General features: G+C 33.8%; 1 non-coding gene and 1 pseudogene across 1 annotated transcript; both read right to left on the bottom strand.

Moving 5' to 3' along the window:
- Positions 1-1,984: 1,984 nt before the first annotated feature.
- Positions 1,985-5,519, bottom strand: LOC105804593 (inositol phosphorylceramide glucuronosyltransferase 1-like; annotated as a pseudogene).
- Positions 5,520-10,373: 4,854 nt separating this feature from the next.
- On the bottom strand, positions 10,374-10,477 carry LOC128034992 (small nucleolar RNA R71). The gene has a single exon (XR_008191396.1). It is a non-coding gene; the product is annotated as a small nucleolar RNA R71 (small nucleolar RNA).
- Between the last annotated feature and the right edge of the window lie 2,733 nt (positions 10,478-13,210).

The following is a 13,210-nucleotide window of genomic DNA, read 5'->3' as shown; positions in this document are numbered from 1 at the left end:
TGCACTACTCACGATGTAATCATCTTCAACAAAATTACTCTCCGCACCATATATAGTGTGGATTGCCTTCATTTATAATGCCTAAAACCTTTTATAACTTTGATTTTATAACACAATTAATAGATATTTAATTTAAAATTTTATTATTATTTAAAAATAATTCACTTAATAAATTACGTTTTTAAATAAAAAGTAATACGTCAACTTGCTTTTGCTATAAAATTAAACTTTTTCTCCCTCAAACAATTTGGTGGATTAATTCATCAAATTTGAAGAATATTCAGCATCTCTCCTAAAGATGGTTACAAGTTGGGATTCGGATTGACAACCTTTTCAATAGCACGCTATAACCTTATATATATAAAGCTTTTTATTAAGTTTAATCCCCAGTTATGGATGGTACTATAAAGTTTGAAAGTGGACAGTGGCAATAATTAATGATCTGAAACATCCTTTATGGAATATTTGCTTCTTAATTCTTTGGTGGATTGTCTGGTTGTCATAAATGTTCTTTAGTACATAACTGAAAGAAATATTACAGCCTTACTTTAATGGAGCTTTGTAACCTTCAAAATTTCATTTCACTTTTGTCAAAAATTGCTTTTGTTAGGTACATTAGACAATCCATGAGGTGGGATTTATTTATTTGTTTATTTATAATCAAGGTTTGCAGCAGGGCAGGTGGAATATCTTAAGCAAACTCTGCTGGCTTCCAGAAAAAAAATAACAATAATACTCAGCTTTGTCAAAAGCTTTTTGTATAAATTTTACAGGATAAATTAAAGATAAAGTTTTCGTTTTGATCATTTAACTAAAAAAAATTATAATTTAATTATTGAATTATTTGAAAACTTTCATTTAAGTCACTAAATTATTCAAAAAATTTTATTGAAATCACTAGCCTGTTAAGTTTTTTTTAAGAAAAAGTTCAATTTGCAAGATCCAAGCGACGATTTCACGATCAATACGATAGATCAATATTCATCAACGAGTAGAAGAACATACATTAAATCCAAATCGATCTAACGGCTAGTATCAGAAATCAGAGAAAAAAGTTGTTTGAATTTTAGTTTACAGGTTCATTATATCTAAAGTTATTTCATGAAAAAAAAATTGAATTGTAGAACAAAAGGGGAAAAAGATCTTTAAATTGGTGTAGACAATGTGAATAAAGAAAGCAATAAAACATCAATTTTAACAGCCCAACAACTTAAACTTAAATGAAAACCTTTAAATAGTTCAATGATTAAATTGTAACTTTTTTTTTTTAGTTAAGTAACCAAAACAAAAACTTAGCATATAAGTAATTTGGTTGGCATCAACATTATCTCAATGTAAGAAAAGAAGGATTTGAACATGCTAAAATGTTTTATCCTCTATTTAAGAGTTAAAGAAAGTTATGCCTATAAGTAATTCTAAGGATTGTATAAATACAATTATCCAAAAAGATCTTTGTAATTTGTAGGTTGATGAGAATCACTGTATTTTGTATTCCATGTCATCAAAATTTAAGGTTGTTATTCGTTAATCGAATCCAAATTTGGGTTAATGGAATCATTGGTGAAGCAGCAAAAAAATTTACATTAAAATCTTCAATTTCTCGGATAATCTTTATCCCGTATCCTTGTAGAAAAATTCCCTTGGCAGAGTTCCAAAATATATGGCCTTAATTTCCATGGTTTCAAATGATTGTACCTTCAACCAATTTGTCAAATATAAGGTTTGCACTAGCATCCATCTTCATGACATTTTGGACCGTCAAACTGTTTCCATTCTTTATTTGCTGACTTTGGCAAAACATTGGAAACTTAATCCAATTGTTTTCAATCCATGAACAGATCTAATCATTATTTTCAAAGATGACAAGAAATGATCAAAGATCAATGATGCATGAGTTGAGTAGGGGCAGGAAAAGGAATACTTAATTTCAAACGTGTGTGAAAGTACTGAACCGAAAGAATGATGTTACAACAAACACCTAGTATAGAAAATTTGTTTTTATAATTTGACAATTTTCTGCAATATTCTACAAATTAATTGTTGTGATTGTATGTTAAATAAAATGCAACATTAAAAGGAAAAATGTAGTGGTGGTAAGTACCATGAACAATTTTGAAGCCTTCTATCAACATAAGAAACATTCCCTCGATTGCGTGGTGTCCCGGTCTTCACAACCTTTCAAGAATGACCTAATTGCAAGATGCTCCGAAGCATATGTCATAAAAGATGCTAATATAATCCCTCCGACTACCATTAGACCCAACCTGGTATGAAAATGTCATGGACCATGAAAATTAATCAGACTGATTTGAGAACATTTTAAAGAATTTCAAACATTTGATTCAACGGTTTAACACCCAAAACCATGTCGACAAGTACACACGAAGAAACAAAGCCGGCAACCTACAACTTATTCTTTTCCCTTTTCCTTTTTCAGATTTGAACAAACTGTCTTTTAAAAATGTTCGGAGAAAACAAGGATATACCACTAGAAATTACCTCAAGAACAGAGCGGTGATCCCGAAAATACATGGCAAGGATGGGGCCACAATAACCAGAAAGGCCATCCCTAACCCGTAGTACCAAGAAACAATATCACAAGAGGATGCCTGTAGATGATCTAAAAAGGAACATACAAGTCTTGTAAACCAACAGTATTAGACGAATATGAAAAGAGAACTCACATTGTATTTTATCATGACTATGTACAATATTTTATGTATTTGTTCCAAGTAAATAAACCTTTTTTAGGATCGGAATTAAACAAATCTGTATCAGCAGAAACTGGGGTCAGTTGCGTCACTATTCTCCTTCCCCGCTGATAAATCAAATGAAGAAAAGCTCCAAACAAAAGAAAGAAGATTGTAAACGTCCACTCATTGTGGAGGCACAATTGCGATAGAAATTCCAAGGGACACCACAGCAGCCATAAAACATACAAAAACAGAAATGCCACCCAGGTAGACAGGCACCTTGGTCTGTGAACCATTATGAAACAGGATAACGTTACATCAAAAAAAAAAGAAGAGAAGAAATAACAATTCACAGCATATTTCCATAGACTGATTATGAACCAGAAAGAATTCAGCTTAAAAGATGAAGGAACCTAACTGGATTATTAACATTAATGTTAGATGATGAAGATACACCACTGTAAGCAACTGTTCCACTTGATCTAATTATGAAGTAAAGGTGTCTGATGTGATTGCATAATGAAGTTCTGAAAAGAGAGCCCCCTGTCTGCACCAAAAAACTGATATGGTTTGGGAACAGGACAGCACACATCTATGCATTGATTTAGAAAAAGTAAAATAATTTGTATCCACTAACCTGAAGAAAAGAACGATAGTAACAAAAGACAAGAACACAGAAAGGTAACAGGAAAGGAATTTGACCAAAAGCTCATCATTCGGATTTTTGCCTCCTCAAGTACCAATGAGGGTTTCTTCAAGTCGTTCCCTAACATTCTACAGAATTAGCAAATAAATCACATTTGGCAGTTGTCCTAACATTCAGAGCTTTTAATATAAATTTGCCAATGAGTCAATATACCTGCCAGACATCAACCGGTTTTAATAGCCAAGATGTCCACCAATCCCATGGTTTAAGTGGCCCAAGCGTATAGTGAATAACATGAAGTTCACTCTCATCTACCATCCACTGAGAAAGAAGACATCAAGAAATCAGGATACTTATCAGAAAATAATAACTTAGTTTCTGTTTTTTGTTTTTGCATAAAGTCTCATCACTTTATAGTGAAAAAGATGTCCTGAAAATCAAAGAAAAGAATTGAAACAAATCCTTGTGATCTAAAAACAAGAGAAAGCCACAAAAGTCTGTCATCATAATGTATGTAACAGTACCTTGTTGGCAAGCATGTAAAGCCCAACATCTGCATTGTATAGAGTAGAGAGTTGCTCCATCTCAGGAACAGGTCGGACTTTCAACACCTCCTGAGGTATATTAGGGTCAAAAACATGGGAATTTGGGAAACCAGAGTAATAAGAATTCAGAAATCCCTGATCTCCTCCAGTATAAGATGGCAAAGTATTCACTTTGCTCATCATGTCATTGAAAACAGCCTCAGATGGTTCAACTACCATGACTCCTGAATTTAGCCTCTCAGAATGCTTCAAATTTGCACAGAATTTCTCACATTTAAAAAGATCTTCAATGCTTTAGACTACTATAGTATCTGCATCAAGATATACAACTGCACAAGCAAACTCCAACAGTGAAACACTGCAACTCACCAGAAGAAACATAAACATAAAAGGAATAATGGACTAAAACACAACTAGAATAGCTAACAATAGAAGAGATGCAAGAAAACCAATAGAAGATACTTACAGGAAACATATTTCTTGTTCTAGATTTTACTCTTTAAGAAAGAGAACTTTTCAGGATACGGGTGTTCTTTTATGCAATACATGGGTTAGCAAATCACAAGCTGCTACCAAATTAGGTGCAAACTTTTAAATACATTCATTTAAAATTTTCCAACCTTATTGGAGTTACTTTGGAGTACTTCTGTACATTTAAATTTGCTCATTACTTAGATGGTCTCATGTTATTCACATCGCATTGAATTTATGCTCTGCAGTACATCAAATATAAGCTAAAACTCTATCCATCCATTGTCCTATCTACCAACGAAAATGAACCATAAACAGAACTCCAGAAAAAAGAAGTTTTACCTTTTTTGTAGTTAGTCATATTAAAAATTTTCAATTTGGTATAAACACCCCAAAACCTCTTTGGCCGAACTTGATTTGGATTCACCAATAAACTAATATTCTCCACTATCCAACCATCAGCCTGCTCAATTAACCACCATTGCAAAATGAAAAATGAAGTTAAAACAAATGTTAAAAATTCAAACTTCAGTTTATTATGCCGAAAGAGCAATGCCAAAACTTTTTATAAATTTTGTCAGTGAACTAACAGAGCATTAACTGTAAAGCCAATAATTACAGAGCATCAATGAATATCATTTTTGTGGTTTTTTCAAAAAATTATAAAGTAACCGACTGTGAGGATCGTAATTTTCTATGAAAATATGGAAATAAATATAAAAGTAAAGGGATCGCCAAATTGTAACCTCGAGAAGCTTCTTGGCGTAATCGGAGACGCCGTCGGAGACCAAAACAACCATCTCTTTAGTTGATCCAGTGTCCCTTATCGACTTTCAAAAACCCTAACTCCCAAAAGGAACCCATCTCCATAAAGCAGCGTCACGTAAGCTTGTTTCGATGAATATTGAGCTTTAGCCCCCAAAGCCAACTTGGATTGGATCGTAACCAGAAGAACTAGAAACAGGATCCAGAGTTTTGGGAATTTCATAGTATTTATTTGCTCGAGATAATGATCCAGATTTTCTCGAGAAGCAACAAAAAATTCGGTTTCTTTTCACTTGTGTTGGATCGAAGGAAGCTCTAAAAGTTTATGAATGCAGTGGCGGTTTGGTGGAGCAGAAGCTTCTTCCTTTCTGTATTTTTTTCTCTCTCTCATTTTAGTTGTCAAACATTGGAAATATTTTAAGAAGGGATAATATACCATGTGGTACCTAATATTTTAATATTTAATTTGGTACTTGAATATTTCAATAATCAATTTGGTATTTGAGTTTATTTAATTTGATACTTCAATATTTTTATCTCATTTAAGCATATGAGTTTCAGTTTAATGTTATATTTGCTACTCTAGCATTTCTTATGTCCCAAATTAAACATTAAAACAAAAGAATACCAAATAATATTTTAGTCCTTTATCAAAAAGGTTAAATTAAAGTTTTGTTTTATTTTTCTATTCTTTTTTTAAAAAAGTTACATTATTTTATCATTATTTTTAAAGCTTTCACTGAATTGTAATATCACTTGCAATTCCATCCCTTTTATGTCATTTTATATCTTAAGTAAATTATAGCAAAATGTACAAGTTTGCATATGAACCTAAAATATTATATTTAATAACTTATCATTTCATTTCAATTAAAACCCTCATTTGTTTATTATTTTAATTTTTTATAATATATTTGTTATATAATTTTTTTGTCATAACATAATACTAGTAAAAAAATTAAATAAAAATATTAGTTAATTATGTTTTCTTAATTAAAAAAATTTATTCCCATGTGTTAAGGGTAGGAATCAACAAGGGAGGATCATGATGGTTTCTAATGGTTCACCTAGCTAAATGTGATGTGGAGAGTCATTGTGGACAGTGGTCAGAAGGGTAGATGGAAAAGAAGGGCGTAAAGTCAGGAATAAAGGAGAGAGAGAGAGCGATTCAGTCTTCAAATTTGGGAGTCATTGTTGGTTATATAAGGTGGGTTGTAATCGTGAGGAGTCACCTGTCTTAGTATTATTGGTGACTGGGGGTGATTATAGTAGTTGGTCGACCATGGTAGGTTTGGGCTTAGGGGTGGCTGTTAGTGTGGCGATTGGACAAGCTGCCAATCGTGTTAGAAGAATTAGTGTCTGGCGATTGGTGTCATAAATGATGGTTTTGTGGGGTCCACACATGGTTTATGTGCAAGTATGCCTAGAGCAAGGGGTTCTCATATCGTGGTTGAGCAAAGTGTTAGGCGAGGAGTTCGCACATTCAGTACTTCGGAAGGTGAAAAATGAGGAGTTTTCCCGATGTGTGGATTTGGTTCTCGAGGAGTGGCATTCTGGGTATATTTTTTAGGGTGTTGACCCTAATCCTTGAGGAGTTTTGCGCGAGGGTTTAAAGGTATAACAATTAACCTTCAGTCCAGAGGGAAGTTATAAAAACCTCCCTCTAGACATTGCTATGTGTCAACTAAGTTCGAAGTGTTCGTTAGGATTTTTGAATTTGATTTGTCTTGGCTTTGGCGTATGTAACATACGTTTGGTTTGCATTGTTTCTCCTTTCTATTTGTGCATGCACTAGCATTGATTGCCATGGGGTACCGTTCATTCTCAATAAATGGCAAAGTTTGTTTCTCTTATGATATGTCATTTCGCTGGATACGTGTCTATTGTATGTGGATTGTACTTCGTCACTTGTTTTAAAAGCTTTCTTAGTTGAAAAAACTGCTATAATTTTTTTGATTTTTTTACCCCAATGATGTTTTATTATAGTTGAAGTGTTTTCAGAGTCAAATTTCTTGTTTCTTGCTTCTTTTTTTCTTTCTTTCTTTTAAGTGGTAGTTCTCCGTTTTTCTGGAGTTAGTTAAACTTCAAGCTTTGGTAAGTTTCTTTTATAGATCTTGTTTTTCCGTGTTGGTAGAGTGAGAATGGTGAGGAGTAACCTATTAGGAAATGTACTCATATTGTAGTAAACATGTAATTGTTTTCTATTTATTTGAATGATGAATAAATAAATAGAGTTAATTTCACATTTCATTGTTATGTTTTTCGTGTTTTTGTCTTTCATGTTTTGTATGCATAGCGAAATTGTGACAAGAAAATATTAGTTAATTGATTGTCTAATTTCAAACTGATGATAAGTGACACTGTAAGAACTTTTACATTTCGAGAAAGATAACTTACTTCAATAGATAATCTAAACAAGTCTGTAATCCCGTAAAAGAATCAAAATGAGCATTTGATTCAAATATTTAGAATGATTATTATGTCATCTACAATTCCAATTGAGGAGATGACTAGTATTAGCTATCGGAGTAGTTGACTCCACGGGTAGAGACATAGATGTATTCATTGGAAGAATGATACATTAGACTAGACTCAAGATGAATTAATTCTGAATCTATTTATGAACTAATTCACTTATGATGTTCATGGTGTGATTTACTTGAATTTTGAGTTAGCCACAAACCATTGGAAACACGAAAATATACACACTTTTTCATGACCTTTAAAACTCAAGTTCATGCAGTTTTGATAAAAATTATTGTCAAAAAATATTTAATTATTATAAAATAATTAAATTGTACTTAAATTATGAACATGTTTAATTTTACTTAATTTTATAATAAATTTTGATTAATTTTGATCATTTTCGACAAATTTATAAAAGGGGCGAAAAATAACTCAGCAGACACTGCTAGAAGCGCAAAACCGAAAAGCAATTTGAAGCATCAAGGCAAATTAATTTTTCAGCCTAAGACGGTCCAAATTATGTGTATTAATTCATAATATAATGAATTTTAATTTTGATCTAATTTAATTTGGGTTAAATAAATTATTATTAATTAATTATGAAAAATGACCCAATTGAGCTAAACCGAGAAAACCAATCCAATTGAGCACTGGGTAGCCCAAAACCGTCCCACATGATGATCCAATCAGCTTGCTTGGCTGATTATTTGGCTTGCAAAATGACCCTTGAAGACTCCTTCAAATTGCATTCAAACCCCTCCACTATTTATGCCTTTTTGGATTTGCCCCTACCTTAAATAACATGTTTGAAATCATCAAACATGCCACATGTGTGACGGCCATGGGAGGAGTCTTTGCTACTGATTTTGGCTATTTTTAACAGTCTTCTAAACCTATAAATACCCCATTGGCTGCTCACTTCAACATCATCTCAACCCTTCTCATCTCTTCACTTCTCTCATTTTTCTCTCTTCATTCCCTTCCATTGTTTTCATTTCCTTTCCCTATTCCCTTGTCGATTTCACCTCTTGAAAAAGAGTCAATCAACCACCATTTGGAGCAGCATTCAAGTGTTCGTAGAAGCCTCGGTTTGACAAGAACAAGCAGAGAAGGAGGAGTGGAGCAAACTAGTCAAGCCACGGATAAACACCGGATTTGATTCTTGTTCCCTATCCTTTTAATTTTGTTGTTGTTATGATGAACATGTCTATAAATATTTGTGATGTTGATATGTTTAATTTAATTAATATGGCTTAAATCTAATTCATGTTAGGTTGATTGCATTTCGTTTACTTAATTTATTAAAGTTGTGTTTGTGTTGTTATAGGCCTTGGTAAGATGTTTGATTAAGTAAAACCATGACTAAGTTATTCTTGCATTAGAAATTTTAAGGTAGCTAATGAATTAATCATTTAAATGGATTGAAATTGTAATTAATTGACACAATACTTAATTAGTGCATGTTTAATCATCTAAGGTAGCTGAGGGTTAAATTAGCAACGGTATCTAACGATACATTAGCCTTGCATAACTTGTAAGATTATTGTAATTAAACTGTTTCAAGGTAGAAATACATTGTTACCCCATGTAATCTTTTATGTGCTTATTGAATTGGCATAGGATATGTACAAGAGATTATTTTAATTTTATAAGTATGTATGTGCATTAATGCATTTGCTTATTAAAATTTATTTAATCGGTTGAATTGACATAGAGATATAGTTAAGAGATAAATGGATTTTGTAGGTGAATATGTTCATAAGTTAGGAAATTACCGAGTTGCCGTGAATTTATTTGTAACAACATAAACATGAGTTTAATAATTCTAATTAAGAAATGTAACTAATCTAACACAATTATGTCATCTTGATTAAAATCATCTTTTGAAATCGTGCATTGGAACTTTTATTTTATTTTTATTTATTTACTTTGTTAAATCCTAGTTTTTAATCACTTCTTCAAATCAAAATATTTTTCTTCACCAAAGTATTTTTTAAAATTGCGTTCATAAATAATTCTTTTCACAGTCCCTGTGAGTACGATAACTCGACATTTACTTGTCACTTTATTACTTGTTGCGATTGTGTACACTTGCACATTTTCGTCATTTCAAGTTTTTGGTGCTGTTGCCGGGGACTGTTTTAAAAAGTCATTATTTGTGAATTTGTTAATTTTTCATTTTGGTTTATTTTCCTGTTCAATTTTAACTTAATTATTTTTTCTGTATTTATTTTAGGTGTTTATGAGTATTGACCGAATTATCGATTTACTCCTTGTAGACCCTGAGATTGAAAGAACTTTTCGACAGCGAAGAAGACAAGCAAGTCAGAGAAGGACTGAAGAGATGAACTTCGAAAATTCGAATCAAGGAAACAGAGCAAACCCTATTCAAAATCCTATCCTTATCGTTGATGATAAAGATATAGCTCTAAGACAGTATGTTGTGCCAGTGTTTCACGATCTTAATTCGGGTATTAGGAGACCAAAATCAAGGTACAATAGTTCGAGCTAAAGCCAGTCATGTTCCAGATGCTTTAGATAGCATGCCAATTCAGTGGAATGCCTACTGAAGATCCGCACCTGCACTTAAGATTGTTTATAGAGGTGAGCAATTCTTTCAAGTTAGCCAGAGTACCCGAAGATGCATTACGATTGAAGCTATTCCCATATTCGCTAACGGATAGAGCTCGAACCTGGTTGAATTCATTGCAACCAAATTCAATTTCCACATGGCAAGAGTTAGCAAAAAGATTCCTCATAAAGTATTTCTCACCTAGCAAAAATGCTAAGTTGAGGAACGAGATCACTGCTTTCCAACAAATTGATGATGAGTCCTTGTATGAGGCATGGGAAAGGTATAAAGAATTATTACGGAAGTGCCCTCATCACGTAATCCCATATTGCATCCAACTTGAGCTGTTTTACAATGGTCTCAATGCCCACACGAGGATGGTAGTGGACCATTCTACTAATTGTACTCTCCTTTCTAAGTCTTATAATGAGGCTTATGAAATTATTGAGAGGATTGCCAACAACAATTATTAATGACCAACCAATCGAGCAGCGTTAGGAAGGCGAGTCACTAGAATACATGAAGTAGACACTTTTACTTCATTCGCATCTCAGGTATCGTCAATATCCTCAATGCTTAAAAATCTTACCACTAATGGGTTTAATAGTTTTACAGCACAGCCACCGAATCAATTTGAAAACGTAGCCTATATCTATTGTGGGGAAGGAAATTTGTTCGAAGAATGTCCATCAAACCCAGAATCTGTGCATTACATGGATAACTAAAACCAAAATCGAGAATTGCAAGGAATGCAATCCAATTTCTATAGCCCATCGTGGTAAAACCACTCGAGTTTTTCTTGAAGTAACTAAGGGGCTAGAACCAGTAACACTTACGCCCAACCTAGACCGACCCAACCACTTGGTTTCCCCCAACAAGTTTAGAAACCAACCCAAGCTAAACCGTTCAATAGCTTAGACAACCTATTGAATGCATACATGGCAAAAAATGACGCCACTCTAAGGAATTTGGAGAATTAAATGGGTTAACTTGTAACTAAACTCAAAAACTGACCACAAGGTGATTTACCTAGTGATACGGAGAATCTGAGAAATCTAGGGAAGGAGCATTGTAAATCATTAACATTAAGGAGAGGAAAGACATTAGAGCCCAACACCGTCGAAGTTGAAAAAGAGCCAGCTGATGCTCAAGGCTCAGAAGAAGTTCAATCGAGTGTTGAAATTCCAGTTTCACCGGAACCTGAATTTGCAAAATCTAATAAGGTAACTTCTAAACTAGCTAATTTTGATAAACTACAACTTCGTTAGATACAGAATTGCCATAGAAGACGAATCAACCAGTTCCAGTAAAGAAGCCTCCACCACCCTACCCTCAAAGACTTCAGAAGCAAAAGCGGGAAATTTAATTCAAGAAGTTCCTAGACGTACTCAAGCAACTTCATATTAACATCCCATTGATTGAAGCACTTGAACAAATGCCGAACTACGTCAAATTCATGAAGGACATCATCCTGTTTAAAAAATGAAGACTTAGAGGATTTGAGACGGTAACCTTGACAATGGAGTGTAGTGCATATCTTCAAGACGAACTACCCCCAGAGTTGAAGGATCCTAGATGTTTTACCATACCTTGCAACATTGGAGCAACATATTGTAGTAAGGCAATATGTGACTTAGGTGGGAGTATCAACTTGATGCCAATGTCAATATTTAGAAAGTTAGGGATATGTGAAGTTAGACCTACAACGATTACACTTCAATTAACAGATCGTTCCTTAGCATATCCAGAAGGAAAAATTAAGGACGTATTGGTACGTGTAGACAAATTTATTTTTCCTACTGACTTTGTGATTCTAGACTTTGAAACAGATAATGAAGTGTCAATCATCCTAGGAAGGCCTTTCCTAGCAACCGGAAGGACTCTTATTGATGTGCAAAAAGGAGAACTTATTATGCATGTTCAGGACGATCAAGTACCATTTAATGTTTTTAAGTCTATGCAATTTCCTAACACAATTGATGATTGTTCTGCAATTTCTAAATTAGAGGAATTAATTGTGGATAAGGAACTCAACTATGTTGAGGACCTATTGGAACATATTTGACATTAGACCCACCAAATGATGAAGAGGAGGATGAATACTTAGCTTTGCTAGAAGCTAACCAAAGGGGATTTAATTCGCAATCCCGTTTTGAATCTTTGGAGTTAAAGAATAGAGATCATGCCCAACCAAAAGCGTCAATCAAGGAGCCACCCAAATTAGAACTCAAGGTACTTCCTTCGCATTTAAAATATGTTTATTTAGGTAACGCTTCTACTTTGCATGTGATTGTTTCAGCGGAATCAACCATTGAGCAAGAAGAGAAACTCATCTTAGTATTGAAACAATTCAAAAAGGCTATCGAATGGACCATAGTCGATATTTGCGGCATTAGTCCGTCTGTATGCATGCACAAGATCATCCTAGAAGATGGTGAGAAAGGGACGATTGATGGACAACGAAGACTGAACCCCATCATGAAGGATGTGGTAAAGAAAGAAATCATCAAGTGGTTAGATGCGGGTATAATTTACCCCATCTCAGATAGTTTATGGGTAAGTCTGGTCCAATGCATGCCAAAGAAAGAAAGTATTATGGTCATTGAGAATGAGAATAACGAGTTGATACCGACTAGAACAGTTACGAGATGGAGAATTTGCATCGATTACCTGAAGCTAGACAAGGAAATTAGGAAATATCACTTTCCATTGCTGTTTTTAGACCAGATGCTGGATAGACTCGCGGGGCGAGACTACTACTATTTTATCGATGGATACTCGGGGTATAATCAGATTATAGTATCACTAGAAGATCAACACAAGACAACATTCACCTACTTGTACGGTACATTCGCATTTAGATGCATGTCATTTGGTTTATGTAATGCACCTGCTACATTTCAAAGATGTTTGATGTCCATTTTTATTGACATGGTTGAGAAATACTTAGAAGACATTATGGATATTTTTCAGTATTCGGAGATACATATGATGATTGTCTAGCCAATCTAGCCAAGGTACTAAGACGATGTGAAGAAACAAACCTCGTACT

Source organism: Gossypium raimondii, chromosome 11, assembly GCF_025698545.1.
Source record: "Gossypium raimondii isolate GPD5lz chromosome 11, ASM2569854v1, whole genome shotgun sequence".
NCBI classification, from domain to species: Eukaryota; Viridiplantae; Streptophyta; class Magnoliopsida; order Malvales; family Malvaceae; genus Gossypium; species Gossypium raimondii.
This window is presented reverse-complemented; position numbering and strand designations above follow the sequence as displayed.